The sequence below is a fragment of the Dendropsophus ebraccatus genome, chromosome 9 (assembly GCF_027789765.1).
Source record: "Dendropsophus ebraccatus isolate aDenEbr1 chromosome 9, aDenEbr1.pat, whole genome shotgun sequence".
Classification (NCBI taxonomy): Eukaryota; Metazoa; Chordata; class Amphibia; order Anura; family Hylidae; genus Dendropsophus; species Dendropsophus ebraccatus.
The window spans coordinates 73,916,447-73,932,435 of record NC_091462.1 but is presented as its reverse complement, the minus strand read 5'-3'; the positions used below and the strand labels follow the sequence as shown (position 1 = coordinate 73,932,435).

At 44.6% G+C, this 15,989-nt stretch overlaps 1 protein-coding gene across 1 annotated transcript in view; it reads right to left on the bottom strand.

Annotated features, from left to right (window-relative positions):
- LOC138802191 (hemoglobin subunit alpha-5-like) overlaps positions 1-15,382 on the bottom strand; it is a 32,170-nt gene extending 16,788 nt beyond the window's left edge. Inside the window, exon 1 of the mRNA XM_069985377.1 lies at positions 15,256-15,382. The gene's annotated coding sequence lies outside the window, so the exon portion shown is untranslated. The remainder of the gene's footprint in view (positions 1-15,255) is intronic.
- Positions 15,383-15,989: the final 607 nt, after the last annotated feature.

Below are 15,989 nucleotides of genomic sequence, written 5' to 3'. Positions count from 1 at the left end.
GATAACATGAGTGTGGTCTCAGCAATTAACGGGTTGTCGGCATCATCCCCCCCGGTGGTACGGTTGCTGCAGCATCTTGTATTGCAGTGTTTGTCATTGAACGCTTGGGTGGTCGCAGTGCATGTGCCCGGCGTTTCTAACTCCATTGCTGATTCTCTCTCTCGTTCACAGTGGGAGCGTTTCCGATCACTGGTTCCGGACGCGAACGAGAGGGGGGATCCATTTCCGGAGGACTTGTGGAAGCTGCCCTTCGGTCGGCTGAGTGTCTGATTAGAGAGTCGGTAACCCGGAATACGTGGCTAGGTTATGAGGCGGCTTGGGCGCAGTGGGTGCGGTGGCAAGATATCTGGGGATGTTTGGGAGAAGGGGAATGGGGTTTCTTGTTATTGATCGGTAACTGCCGGGAGGAGGGCTGGTCAGTCCCGAGGTTGAACAGGATGTTGGCGGGAGTGGCGTTTGGTTGTAAGTTGAGGGGCCTCCCTGACGTCACGAAGACCTTTTTAGTGCGGCAGGCGGTGAGGGGTTTTAGGAGAGGTTACCGGGTGGCGGATCAACGCCGCCCGGTGTCGTTTGGGGTGTTGGAGGCATTAGGGGTGCAGGTAGGGTTGTTGTGTCGCTCGCCCAGTGAAGTTAGGTTGTTTCGGTTGGCCTTCTCCTTGGCATTTTTTGGGGCGCTCCGATTGGGGGAGTTGGTTAGCCCGTCTGTCAAGGTACCAGGGGGTTTACGGGGTGAGGATGTGGAGATTTTTGAGGATCGGGTGGAGTTTAGGATTCGCCGCTCGAAGACGGACCAGAGGGGTAGGGGTAAGAGAGTGGTGCTGTTTGCGGTCCCGGGCTCTCGAGTGTGCCCGGTAGCTTGTTTGAGGGCGTATGGGCAGGGACACTGGGGGGGGGGGCCGTTGCTTCAGCATGATGACGGTTCCTTTTTGTCTCGGTTCCAGTTCATAGCGGTATTCAGGAAATGCCTGGGGGCGGCAGGTTTTTGCCCAGGAGAGTATGGTGGTCATTCATTCCGGATTGGTGCTGCAACGGAGGCGGCACGGTGGGGCCTGAGTGAGGAGGTGGTTCGACACATTGGTCGTTGGGAATCCGAACGTTTTCGTTCCTACATCCGCCTGGGGCGGCTGGAGGGAACAGGTAGTTAGAAGATAGGGGTTGATTGTGAGGAGGGGTAGGGGTGGATTGGTTAATGGGTGTGTTGTTCCCGTTGTTGGTTACCTGTTTTTGTTTCCTCCTCAGGTCCCCAGCCGCGTTTGGTGTGGATACTTGGACACTCTTTTGTATACTGGGGAGCGCTACGTGCTGCGGTGCGGCCGGACGGTCGACAATTGGGTATCTCACGCGAGGAGGCGGTGGTTCGCTGGCTGGGGGAGAGAGGCATGACGTGGAGAAGAGTGCTTCCAGAGGTCCAAAGTTATGTGAGGTTGGACAGGGAGCCTGATGTGCTTTTACTTCATGTAGGGGGGAATGATTTGGGGGCACGACCGATTAGGGAGCTGGTGGCTGACATGAAGTTCGACCTTCTTCGTTTGTGGTCGCAGTTCCCGAGGCTTGTGACCATCTGGTCGGATATAGTGCCGCGTAAGGTGTGGTGGGGGGCGCGCTCGGTAGCGCGCCTTAACAAGGCGCGGGTTAAGGTAAACAGAGCCATGGGGAGGTTTATGGCACGTAATGGCGCGGTGGCAATACGCCATATGGACTTGGAGGCGGGAGATGGAGCATACTGGAGGCGAGATGGGGTGCACCTGAATGCCGTGGGCACCGACATGTGGTCGTTGGGTGTCCGGGACGGGATTGATGTGGGGCTCCGAGTGTGGCGGGACGCCAACACCTAAGGGGTCAGGAGTTGGCGTCTGTGGCGGTGGGGGTCCTCGGGGTTGGTGTGGACTTGGTCGTGGTGGGAGGGGACCTCGGAGTGGTTCCGGACTCCCGGGAACAGGAAATGTAATTATTGGGTTGGGCGGCTGTAGTTAGCAACCATTAAAAAGGGTACAGTTACACGCACACAGGTGTTTAGTTGGTGCCTCTGGGTTATGTGGCCCGTCGGCCAGAGGCAAATCCTGCGTGCTGTTGGGGTTAAGTCAAGATAAGCCGCCTGAGGGAAAATTTTGGGGCTCCGAGGACCGCCCCGTCAAAATAAATATGTTACGGTTATTGAGATGTTTTATATTGAGATGTTTTATATTTGGTGTAATAAACGGCTGCTGTGGCCATTTAATTCCAGAACGGTGTCTGTGGTCATTGGGGAGAGAGGGGATCAGTGGGGGGAAGGTGGGGGGACCTGGTGAGGCGAAGGGGCCTTGGCAAATTCCCTAGTCAAGTGGGGACGGACAAGAAAGCACAGCTTAAAGGGAGTCCCTCATGACAGGGATTGACAGGACAGTAGCAGGTCAGATAGAGGGCAACAGGCTCTGGGTGAGCAGGAGGGGAGCTCGTGGACAAGGGGGGGGAGGAGATCAGTGGAGTGTGGAATGGTAAACAGAAGAGGGGATTGGTTAGGAGATAGTGGGGGGAGTAGTTTAGGAGCCAGGGTATAAATGTTAGTCTTAAGGGGGGGTGGTCACCCATTTGTGGTTTAGCAGGCAGTGATCGCCCACCCACCCTCCCTTTCTTTTCTTTCTTTGGTCATGGGTACTCTGTTTGGGTCTCTGGGGTTCAGATGGGCAGCAGTAGTGGTTGGTAGGGTTATGGCAATTGTCATGGCAGCTGTGTGGCGGTGGGGGTCCTCGGGGTTGGTGTGGACTTGGTCGTGGTGGGAGGGGACCTCGGAGTGGTTCCGGACTCCCGGGAACAGGAAATGTAATTATTGGGTTGGGCGGCTGTAGTTAGCAACCATTAAAAAGGGTACAGTTACACGCACACAGGTGTTTAGTTGGTGCCTCTGGGTTATGTGGCCCGTCGGCCAGAGGCAAATCCTGCGTGCTGTTGGGGTTAAGTCAAGATAAGCCGCCTGAGGGAAAATTTTGGGGCTCCGAGGACCGCCCCGTCAAAATAAATATGTTACGGTTATTGAGATGTTTTATATTGAGATGTTTTATATTTGGTGTAATAAACGGCTGCTGTGGCCATTTAATTCCAGAACGGTGTCTGTGGTCATTGGGGAGAGAGGGGATCAGTGGGGGGAAGGTGGGGGGACCTGGTGAGGCGAAGGGGCCTTGGCAAATTCCCTAGTCATGTCTGTGCACTAGTAGAGGTATATATGTCATCTGCATGTGTTTGTATCTGGGTAATCTGCACAAGTGTTTCTGCATCTATGTCATGTGGCTGTCTGTGTAGAGGTATATATGGAATCTGCATGTGTGTGTCTGCATCTATGCTATGTGTCTGTGTAGAGGTATATATGGAATCTGCATGTGTGTGTCTGCATCTATGTCATGTGGCTGTCTGTGTAGAGGTATATATGGAATCTGCATGTGTGTGTCTGCATCTATGCTATGTGTCTGTGTAGAGGTATATATGGAATCTGCATGTGTGTGTGTCTGCATCTATGCTATGTGTCTGTGTAGAGGTATATATGGAATCTGCATGTGTGTGTCTGCATCTATGCTATGTGTCTGTGTAGAGGTATATATGGAATCTGCATGTGTGTGTCTGCATCTATGCTATGTGTCTGTGTAGAGGTATATATAGAATCTGCATGTGTGTGTCTGCATCTATGCTATGTGTCTGTGTAGAGGTATATATAGAATCTGCATGTGTGTGTCTGCATCTATGCTATGTGTCTGTGTAGAGGTATATATAGAATCTGCATGTGTGTGTCTGCATCTATGCTATGTGTCTGTGTAGAGGTATATATAGAATCTGCATGTGTGTGTCTGCATCTATGCTATGTGTCTGTGTAGAGGTATATATGGAATCTGCATGTGTGTGTCTGCATCTATGCTATGTGTCTGTGTAGAGGTATATATAGAATCTGCATGTGTGTGTCTGCATCTATGCTATGTGTCTGTGTAGAGGTATATATAGAATCTGCATGTGTGTGTCTGCATCTATGCTATGTGTCTGTGTAGAGGTATATATGGAATCTGCATGTGTTTGTATCTGTGTAATTTCTCTATGTTGGTATATTTGTACATCTTGTAATGTGCCTACCTGTGTGTATACATGTATTTTGGATCTATATGTATCTGTGTGAGTGTGTGTGCATACATGTGTGTATCTGCCTATTTGTACAGTATGGGTTTGTGCATCTATTGTCTATATATATATTAAAGGAGAAGTCAGGCAAAACATTATTGTGATTATGAAGTGTCAGTCTTATTTGTGGGAAAAAAAACATGACATTTTTCAGCCATTCTTTTATAAAACAATAGTTATTTTTAAGGCTGAAAACATGGCCTAACTGACTCGTAATTTAACACATATTATGGGCTTTAAATAGCCAAACGTATGTCCTGAGTTGAAGATTTTTTTGGAATAATGCCTTTGGTAAGGTGGGGGCCCAGACAAGTTGGCAGTATGTGGCCCTGGAATTCCTGATGGCGGCCCTGTATAGTTTACACAAGGGAGGATAGACTGAAGAATTTTTTTCAGCAGCTTGTCTTGCTCTGTATAACAGTCATATAGTTACCAAATGCCAGAATACAAGTCACACATATCATCACATACATTTTAGGATTATACTGTTATGGACCAAATCTATATAACACCACATTCTTACTAAAAAAAAAATTACAACAAGGATAATATTACCAATATGTACGCTATACAAGGTATAAGTAACATTCTAGACCATTATTCTTTTGTGTTCCAATACCTGATTATAAAATTGTCTATTTAGCTGTTCATTGGTCATTCTTATGCTGGGTTTACACGGAGAGATAATTTGGCCGATTGTACGATGAACAATTTCGAAGTAACAATTTTTTTTTATAACGATCAGTGTTTAAACAGAAAGATATATTGTACGGAAAAATCGTTTTGCGATTGTTTTGCGATCGCTTAAGCCTATCTCGCACATAGGTTAAATCGGTGAACGACTGTTTACACGGAACGATCTGCAAATTTTTTGCGAACAACGATTTAAGAACATGTTGTAAGATCAAAATAATCGATTTCTCGCTCGTTTGATCGTTCGCTGCGTTTACACGTACGATTATCGTTAGAATTTGATCGTTATCGTGCAAATTCGCACAATAATCGTTCTGTGTAAACGCAGCATTACTCGGATCATGGGTAAAATATTATTTGTATGCAGCCCCCTGTAGGTTACACACTCAATATTATTTTTTCTTTTGGGTTAACCATGGATTTATGGTCCCTTATTGGGAGTTTAAGTGTCTTAATTGTCTCTTGGTGTTTTTCCTTTTTTTTTTTTTATATTCAATTTAAATAAAATTATTTTTCAAGTGATTTAGCATTAGTTTGTGGAGTGCACTCTATTTTTGTGTCTTGTCTTTTCTTGTGAATAACTGGCGTAAGGATCAGATGACTACAAAAGCACAGGCTGTTTTTCATGTACACTGTGCACACAGTATATTTTTTAACTATTTCCATATTTTTAAGACGAGCACTGTTCTTAAATCAAGCCCTGCCCCCATTTATTCTGCTGGAATTACTAATAGGCAGGTGTAGATTTCTGCCATGATAAACCGTGATAAATTAGACACAGGAGGGAGTCATGCCCCCTCCCCACCTTGCCGTACCCCCACTGCCCACCCTCAGTCGAGCAGGGCTTACACTAAGGAAAAGGCAAACATTTGATATGTGCCCCAAGGTTTATAATGTAGTAGATTATTACTCAAGAAAAACAGTGGTGCTGTAACATTGTGCATTGCATGGCACCACTGCCACGCACTGCTACTTTATATAAATTTGGTGACCATTGGTACTGAAGGGACATTTTTAAGCCCTGTGCTAAATACGCTGGACTTAATAAATGTTCTACCTTGTGTTTCTACCAGTCTTCCACATAAGAAAAGTAGAAAGCCAGCTCACCATTCCTTGGTTAAAACTATGCACAAGCTATATGTATAGGGAATGTGAGAATTATGTAGATTGAAAATTGATAGTAGCAAACACAGACTGAGACCCCTTAAACATATGTAATGTTAGACATGCACTGATGAACAAATACAGACACCAAACCAGGCCTCATAAATACGAATACGAAACGAATACACATCCCAGATCAGAACAAATACAGGCCTGTAAATCAATACGGACCACACTTCTCCTCAATAAATAAAACCCCAGAACAGTTACTCTACCTAAACACAGACCCCCCTAAAAAGTACAAGACCCCCTAAAATACTGTAAAGTTAATATATCTTCTTGACGATTGTCCCCTGTGCCCTGCTGAATGCTAAAATAAGCACAGTAATGTTGCTTAACCCCATCGTGCGGCAGCTAGTTTGGGCCTTAATGACCGGGCTCATTTTTCAAAATCTGACCTGTCTCACTTTATGCTCTTATAGCTCAGTGATGCTTTAACGTATGCTAGCGATTCTGAGATTGTTTTTTCTTTACATATGGCACTTTATGTTAGTGGCAAAATTTGGTCACTACTTTGTGTGTTTTTTGTGAAAAACATCAAAATATCATGAAAAATTTAAAAAATTTGCATTTTATGAACTTTGAAATTCTCTGCTTCTAAAAAAAGAACTCCGTAGCACATAAATTAGTTACTAAGTCACATTACCAATATGTCTTCTTTATTCTGGCATAATTTGGCAAACATATTTTACTTTTTTAGGGTGTTATGGGGCTTAGAAATTTATCAGCAAATTATCACATTTTCGTGAAAGTTTCCAAAACTGATTTTTTTAGGGACCAGTTCTTTTTTTAAATGGATTTAGAAGTCTGGTATCCTGAAAACCCCCATAAGTGACCCCGTTTTGGAAACTACACACCTTAAAGAATTAATCTAGGGGTATAATGAGCATTTTAACCCAACAGGGGCTGGAGGAAAGTATTCACAATTAGGCAGTAAAAAAATGGAAAATTTAAATTTTCCAATAATATATACGTTTAGATTAAAGTTTCTCATTTTCAAAAGGAACATGAGAGAAAAAGCACCCCAAAATTTGTAACGCAGGTTCTCTTGAGTACAACGGTACCCCATATGTGGGCGTAAACCACTGTATGGGCACACAGCCGGGCTCAGAAGGAAGGGAGCGCCAATTAGCTTTTCCAATGCAGATTGTGCTGAAGAAGTTTCTGAGCACCAGGTGCGTTTGCAGTGCCCCTGTAGTGTCAGCAGAGAGAAAAACCCCCATAAGTCACCACATTTTGGAAAGTGCACCCCTCAAAGAATTCATCTTGGTGTTTGGTGACCATTTTGACCCCACAGGTATTACAGGAAAGTATTCAAAAGAAGACAGTAAAAATGAAAAACTCGAATTCTTCCAATAATATGTTCGTTTAGTTTGAAATTTCTCAATTTCAAGAGGAACAAGAGGAAAAAAGTACCCCAAAATTTGTAACACAGGTTCTCCTGAGTACAATGGTACCCCATATGTGGGCGTAAACCACTGTATGGGAACACAGGAGGGCTCAGAAGGGAAGGAGCGCCAATTAACTTTTTCACTGCAGATTTTGCTGCAGAAGTTTTCGAGCGCCAGGTGCGTTTGCAGTGCCCCTGTAGTGCCATCAGAGTAAAATTTTGCCATAAGTCACCCCATTTTGGAAAGTGCACCCCTAAAAGAATTCATCCTGGTGTGTGGTGACCATTTTGACCCCACAGGTATTAGAGGAAAGTATTCAAAATTAGACAGTAAAAATGAAAAACTCAAATTTTCCCAATATTATGTTCTTTTAGTTTGAAATTTCTCAATTTTATGAGGAACAAGAGAAAAAAGTACCCCAAAATTTGTAGCGCAGGTTCTCCTGAGTGAAAAGGTACCTCATATGTGGGCATAAACCACTGCATGGGCACACAGGAGGGCTCAGAAGGAAAGGAGCGCCAATTAGCTTTTTCAATGCAGATTTTGCTGAAGAAGTTTCTGAGCGCCAGGTGCGTTTGCAGTGCCCCTGTAGTGTCCGCAGAGTAAAATCTGCCAATAAGTCACTCCATTTTGGAAAGTACACCCCTCATAGAATTCATTTTGGGGTGTGGTGAGCATTTTGACCCCACAGGTATTAGAGGAAAGTATTCAAAAGTAGACAGTAAAAATGAAAAACTTGAATTTTTCCAATAATATGTTCCTTTAGTTTGAAATTTCTCAATTTCACAAGGAACAGGAGAGAAATGTCACCCCAATATATGTAACGCAGGTTCTCCTGAGTAGAACGGTACCCCATATGTGGGCATAAACCACTGCATGGGCACACAGCCGGGTTCAGAAGGGAAGGAGCGCCAATTAGCATTTTCAGTGCAGATTTTTCTGAAGAAGTTTCTGAGCGCCAGGTGCGTTTGCAGAGCCCCTGTAGTGTCAGCAGAATAGATTCCCCCCAAAAGTACACCCCTTAAAGAATTCATCTTGGGGTGTGGTGACCATTTTTATCCCACAGGTATTAGAGGAAAGTATTCAAAATTGGCCAGTAAAAATGAAAAACTCGAATTTTTCCAATAATATGTTGGTTTAGTTTAAAATTTTTCAATTTGACGAGGAACAGGAGAGAAAAAATACCCCAAAATCTGTAACGCAGGTTCTTCTGAGTAAAACGGTACCTCATATGTGGGCATAAACCACTGTATGGGCACACAGCAGGGCTCAGAAGGGAAGGAACGCCAATTTACTGGAGCAAAACCGCAGCTAGTAATGGTTAATAGAATAGCACAGTTACTAAAATAAAATAAAAAAAATTAGATTACAGGTAATGTGGGGTGGTTACGAACAGTCTGGGGTGGTTATGGGAAACCTGAAGTAGTTACAGGTAATCTGGGGTGGTTACGGACAACATGGGGTGGTCACGGGCAACCTGCTGTGGTTACAGCAACCTGGGGTGGTTACAGGCAACGTGGGGTGGTTACGGGCAACGTGTGGTGGTTATGGGCAACGTGTGGTGGTTTACGGGCAACCTGCAGTGCTTACAGACAATCTGGGGTGGTTACGGGCAACGTGGGGTGGTTACGGGCAATGTGGGGTGGTTATGGATAAACTGAAGTGCTTATAGGTAATCTCTGGTGGGTACCTGTAATCTGGCATGGTTACCGCAATCTGGATGGGGTCATTGGCAATTTGGGGTGGTCAGAGGCAACGTGCGGTGGTCAGAGGCAACCTGCGGTGCCCACTATTTTTATATATATACTATTGTGTGGTGGTCATAGGCAACGTGTGGTGGTCATAGGCAACGTGCGGTGGTCAGAGGCAAGGTGTGGTGGTCAGAGGCGACGTGGCGTGGTCAGAGGCGACGTGTGGTGGTCATATAACTCCCCAAAAAGAAAAAAAGCATATGCACAAAGAGGTAGCACATCACAAAAAATACTTTATTATAACATTATAGAAAATATCATGACAAAAAACTATGCAGGAGTAAAGCAATAAGGGAGACAACCCCAAACACTACCCTACATTAAAAACACTTAAAATGTCAACATAAGACCTGCCGGTGTACTAGCCAGATCTATAAAACCACACTGACCCCGGACCATATGAATAATATTGAGGTGTAACAAAGCTGTCCAAGTAGAGTCCCTGTAACAAGTAACATCACATCACACCCACTGTGGTATAGGTATTGGACAGAGAAGTCAAAGCGATCACCATATGTGGTCCTATAATATAAAGAGTGGGTCAGATAGGCAAGAGTCACCCCACGCATTCCGCCGCCGAGCGGCTTCCTCAGAGATGACATCCTATACCTATGCCACAGTGGGTGTGATGTGATGTTACTTGTTACAGGGACTCTACTTGGACAGCTTTGTTACACCTCAATATTATTCATATGGTCCGGGGTCAGTGTGGTTTTATAGATCTGGCTGGTACACCGGCAGGTCTTATGTTGACATTTTAAGTGTTTTTAATGTAGGGTAGTGTTTGGGGTTGTCTCCCTTATTGCTTTACTCCTGCATAGTTTTTTGTCATGATATTTTCTATAATGTTATAATAAAGTATTTTTTGTGATGTGCTACCTCTTTGTGCATATGCTTTTTTCTTTTTGGGGAGTTATGTGTTATTTATATGCATTGCACTCCTTATTTATAGCGGTGCCCACTATTTTTATATATATACTATTGTGTGGTGGTCATAGGCAACGTGTGGTGGTCATAGGCAACGTACGGTGGTCAGAGGCAAGGTGCGGTGGTCAGAGGCATCGTGGCGTGGTCAGAGGCAACGTGCGGTTGTTACGTGCAATCTGGGGGGTTACATGTAATCTGGTCATGTGCAACCTGGAAGGGTTACAGACGATCTGGGATTGTTACTGATAAACTGAAGTGCTTATAGGTAATCTGGGGTGGGTACATGTAATTTGGGGTGGTTACAGGCAATCTGGAGGGGGTCACTGGCAATTTGGGGTGGTGACGGGCAATGTGCGGTAATTACGGGCAATGTACGGTGGTTACAGGCAACTTGCCGTGGTTACGGGCAACGTGCGGTGGTTACGGGCAACGTGCGGTGGTTACGGGCAATGTGCGGTTGTTATGGGCAACGTGCAGTGGTTACAGGTAATCTGGGGGGGTAGAGGTAATTTTGGAGTAAACTGCAATTATTACTATAATAAAAAGTGTGTGTTTTATTTTTTTGTATGTTTGTCACTTTTTGTACTTTATACATTCATTTTCACTGTATTACTATGATTACTGTGATATTTTCTATCACAGTAATCATAGTTCAGTGACAGAGACCAAATTGGTCTCTGTCACTTTAAATTTTCAGAGTTGGCTGGTTGTGGAGCGCATGCGCACTTCATAACCAACCAGGACGTCGAGGAGGAAGGAGCTCCAGGATCAGGTAACGTATATGGGGAAGGGGGGGTGACTGGGGGACGGGGGGTGACTGGGGGGGTGGGGGGGCGACTTGGGGGACAGGACACATCACTTTTTATTCCCTGTCACCAATCATTCATGGTGACAGGGGATAAAAAGTGCCGGGATGCACGTGGCACAAGCGATCAGCGGTATATAGTATATACCGCTGATCGCTTGTACCGGGACCCCACAGGGGGGTCCCCGATCACTGCCCCATGCTCTCCGCTACCTCCGACGGACCCCACACACTGCCCCAACCCCTCAGCTACCTCCGGTAGCTGGGGGGATGGGGTGGGGGCTGTCCCGGCCCAGCTATCTTATTCTCTGCCATCGCCATAAAAAGCTGATGGCAGCAAAATAAGGACCCTTAGTGACCGCCTTAAAAAGCCGTATCGGCGGTCACTAAGGGGTTAACTAGAGATTGGTGCAACAATAGAAAGGCCTGTGCAGAACACAGGACACTGAAATACCCACAAACTAAATAAAGACCCCATGTCACATCTCCTAAATATACACTGACCTCCAAACCAGATCCCTAAACAAACCGAGAACCAAACTCCCTAAATAAATACTAACCCCAAATCAGACCCATTATATATATACAACGAGAAGACACCATATAGAAACACAGGTCCAAATCCAATTGTTAAAGGGGTTATCCAGCGCTACAAAAACATGGCCACTTTCCCCTTACTGTTGTGTTCAATTTGGGTGGGGTTTTGAAACTCAGTTCCATTGAAGTAAACGGAGCTTAATTGCAAACTGCACCTGAACTGGAGACAACAGTAGGGGTAAAAGTGGCCATGTTGTTGTAGCGCTGAATAACCCCTTTAATACAAAAAAAATCCCCTTAAACTAACATTAACTGCTGATACCTGCATGTCTTCATTTTTAAGGCAGCTTGTAGCCCCCTACACCCTGGGTGCTGCTGCATAAAACATTTTGTCTCATAAGACATTGTCTCTAGTGGTCCCCAGTGGTGAAGAGGATTGAAAGTGTAAAGAGGGCCACTAAATTACAATAAGGTACCCAGTAGACTTCTGACCAGACTAAACAAATACAGATGCCTGGTCTGACCCCTAAAGAAATACAGACCCCAGACTAGTACTTTTAACCCTTAGAGAACCAGGCCAATTTGCATTTTCACACTTCCGTTTTTTTACTCCTTGTGCTTAAAAGGCCATAGCACTTGCATTTTTCCTCCTAGAAACCCACATGAGCCCCTATTTTTTGCGCCACTAATTGTACTTTGCAATGACAGGCTGAATTTTTTCATAAAGTACACTGCAAAAGCAGGAAAAAAAAAATGTTTGGTGAAATTGAAAAAAAAACACGCATTTTTTATTTGGGTGGTATTTGTTTTTACGCCATTCTCTCTATGTTATATATGTTCCTCAAGTTGTTACGATTACAACGACATGTATAACTTTTATTGTATGTGATGGCTTGTAAACAATTCAAACCTTTGTTAACAAAAATATGTTCCTTAAAATCGCTCCATTCCCATGCTTATAGCGCTTTTATCCTTTGGTCTATGGGGCTGTGTGAGGTGTCATTTTTGCGCGATGATGTGTTCTTTCTATCGGTACCTTGATTGCGCATATGTACATTTTTGATCGCTTTTTATTACAATTTTTCTGGATTTGATGCGACCAAAAATGTGCAATTTTGCACTTTGGGATTTTTTGGCGCTTATGCCGTTTACCATGTGAGATCAGGAATGTGATACATTAATATATTGGGTGATTACGCACGCGGCGATGCCAAACATGTTTATTTATTTTTATTTATAACATGGGAAAAGGGGGGTGATTCAAACTTTTATTAGGGGAGGTTTTTTTTTGATGAATAATAACACTTTATTTTTTTAGACTTATACTAGAAGCCCCCCTGGGTGACTTCTAGTATAAGTACACTGATCTCTCATTGAGATCTATGCAGTATAGTTATACTGCATAGATCAATGAGATCGGCACTTGATTGCTTTTGGCTGCTGCCGCCGAAAGCAATCGAGTGTCGAGCCTCTGTAACAGGCCAGAGTATACCCCTAGCCCAGACTATACTCGGGGTTAAAATGGCCTAGGCTAGATTATACCCCGGGTATATTTTGGCCTAGGCTTTATACCCCGGGGTATATTTCGGCCTAGGCCAATTCATACCCCCTTAGGCCATTTTATACCCCCATATACACAAGAAATACTTAATTTTTTTTTACATTTTATTGGGGATTCGTCTTTATCTGCTGAGTTAAGTGAGAAGCTACTGATGTAAATCTTAAAAATCTAAACACATAGGAGATTTATCAAACATGGGGGGAGATTTATCAACCATGGTGTAAAGTGAAACTGGCTCAGTTGCCCCTAGCAACCAATCAGATTCCACCTTTCATTCCTCACAGACTCTTTGGAAAAGAAAATGAGAGGTGGAATCTGATTGGTTGCTAGGGGCAACTGAGCCAGTTTCACTTTACACCATGTTTGATAAATCTCCCTCATGGTGTTAAGTGAAACTGGCTCAGTTGCGTCCGCTTCCTTCTGTCATTGTCCTGACATGTTAGTTCTTTGAGCAGAGAGCTGCGGTAGCGGAGGAGCGCACGCACTCTCCTTCACTCAAAGCAGCACACTGAGCACGGCAGGATTCCGCGGCGGAGCGCTCCGCCGCGGAATTCCGACATTTTTGCTCAGTGTGAATGGGGCCATAGGGGACATTTATGTCAAGTGCAAATTTTTTGTGCAAAATCCTACACAAGCATAGCTTGGTAGCCAAGCTGTTTTAGACTGGGTTCACTCTGTGTTGTTGCAGTCCATTTTTTTTTTTTACCATTACTTTTTTGCAAAATGGAAAAAAGGAAGCGTTTGTGTGCCTCCATTTTGATCAGTTTTTCCATTAATCAGTTTTTCCATTCCATAATAAAAAGAAACGGATTAAAAATGCATCTTTTTTTTAGCGTATACAAATACTGTGGTTGACCGCATTTTTGTGTACACTAAAAAAAATGTGTTTTGCTCCGTTTCTCAATCCATTCTTTTTTGTTGCAAAAAAGGATGAAAAAAACCGACTGCAAAAAACGCATAAATAGTGCAATAAATTTTACAAGATATATCAGGGCACTTGCGTCTAATGATGATTTTTGCGCAACAACCGTAAAATGTTGCACAGCCCATAAAAAACTTAGCAAGAGGAAGCAGCTGTGTGTCCGAGTATAACAATAAAAAAAAAATGCGCACTTTTCAACAAATTAGAGATAAAGTGAAAAAAACTGCAGATATAACATTATGACCTGGAGGGATATATTCTGGCCAAGGCTATTTTACACCCCCTGGTATAGAATATATCACCTCATGTATACTGTGGCCTAGGCTATGTTACACCCCCTGGTATAGAATGTATCCCCTGGGGTATACTGTAGCCTGGGTCAGAACTGAGAAAAACAGTGACATGATAACTTGGAGGGATATAGTCTGGCGGGGTATATTGTGGCCTGGGCAAGACTGTCCCCAGGTTTATAGTATGGCCTAGTCTATATTACACCCCTGGGTATGAAAATATATACCCTGGTGTATACTGTTGCCTGGGCCAGGGGTAAGAAAACCAGTGAAGTAATAATACTATGGCCCGGAGAGATATAGCATGGGCTAGGCTGCTTTACACCCCCAGGTGTAGGGTTTATCCCCTGGTTCGACATTAGATGGATATATTCTGGCCTGGATGGGTATACTCTGGTCTAGGCTATGTTACACCCCAGGGTATAGTTTGGTCTAGGCTATTTTACACACCGGGTAGAATTTGGCCTAGGCTATTTTATACCCCGGGGTATACTCTGGCCTAGGCTATTTTATACCCCGGGGTATATTCTGGCCTGGAGGGGTATAGTTTGGCCTAGGCTATTTTATACCCCAGGGTATACTCTGGCCTAGGCCATTTTATACCCGGATATAATCTGGACGGGGTTTAAACTGGCCGCAGTAAGTTTTCAGATGCAGCTGTCAACATTGACAGCTGCATCTGAAAACTTGATTAGCAGGCCGCGGCCTGGGCTACATGCAGCACTCGGGACCGCAGCATTTCAGAGCTCTTAAGTTCCTTAGGCGACCGCTGGACGTACAGTTACGCCCAGGGTCGTCTAGGGGTTAAATATAGGGACCCGGGACCTAAATTAACAGACCCCAAACTAAAACCCCTAGTTTAATTCAAACCCCAGACCTCTTTGAGCCAAGCCACCTAATAAAATACCTGGCCATTTAAAGGACAAGTGCCATGAAAAACTTTTTTCCCAGTAATTGAAGCACATTACAAAGTTATATATCTCTGTAATATGCTTCAATCACCTTTCTGCCTCCCTTCCCTGTCTTTCCCCCCCCCCCCTCCACCCCCCACCAGGAAGTGTCCTGACTCACACAGACCTGATTACTGTTGTCACCGTTACCAAGCTCTTCTCTCAGCTCCTTCTCCTGTTACACTAGCCTCCCCCCTCCCCTGCCTTGTCAGGTGACAGGCTTGCTCAGCTCCCATTGGCTGAACAACTGCAAGCCATCACTTGTCACATCTCACTTGCTTATCTTCCCTCAGACTGACTCCGGCTCATAGGCAGCCCCCCTCATACCCTCTCTCCTGCTGCTGTGGACTCATGTCACTAGAGAAGATAAGCTGAGCAAGCAGAGTCACCTGACAAGGAGGGGGGGGGGAGGTTGGTGCAACAGGACCTAGAGCAGCCCTCCTGCTGATGACTCATCCTCACAAGAAGGAGCTGCCTGGTGACGGTGACAGTAATCAGGTCTGTGTGAGTCAGGACACTTCCTGGTGGGGGGTGGAGGGGGGAAAAGACAGGGAAGGGAGGCAGAAAGGTGATTGAAGCATATTACAGAGTTATATAACTTTGTAATGTGCTTCAATTACTGGGAAAAAGTGTTTCCCAGTAATTGAAGTGAGTAATTCACTTGTCCTTTAATATATATATGGACCCCAGACTAGAGCTCTTAAAGAAATACAAACCCCCAAACTAGACCATTTAATTAATACTCCCTAAACAAATACAGAACCAGACCCCCTAAATAAATACAGACCCCAGACCAGACCCTGGAGATAATTACCTGCCCCCATTAACTAACCCACCTGAGTGATATATGTATTGATATAA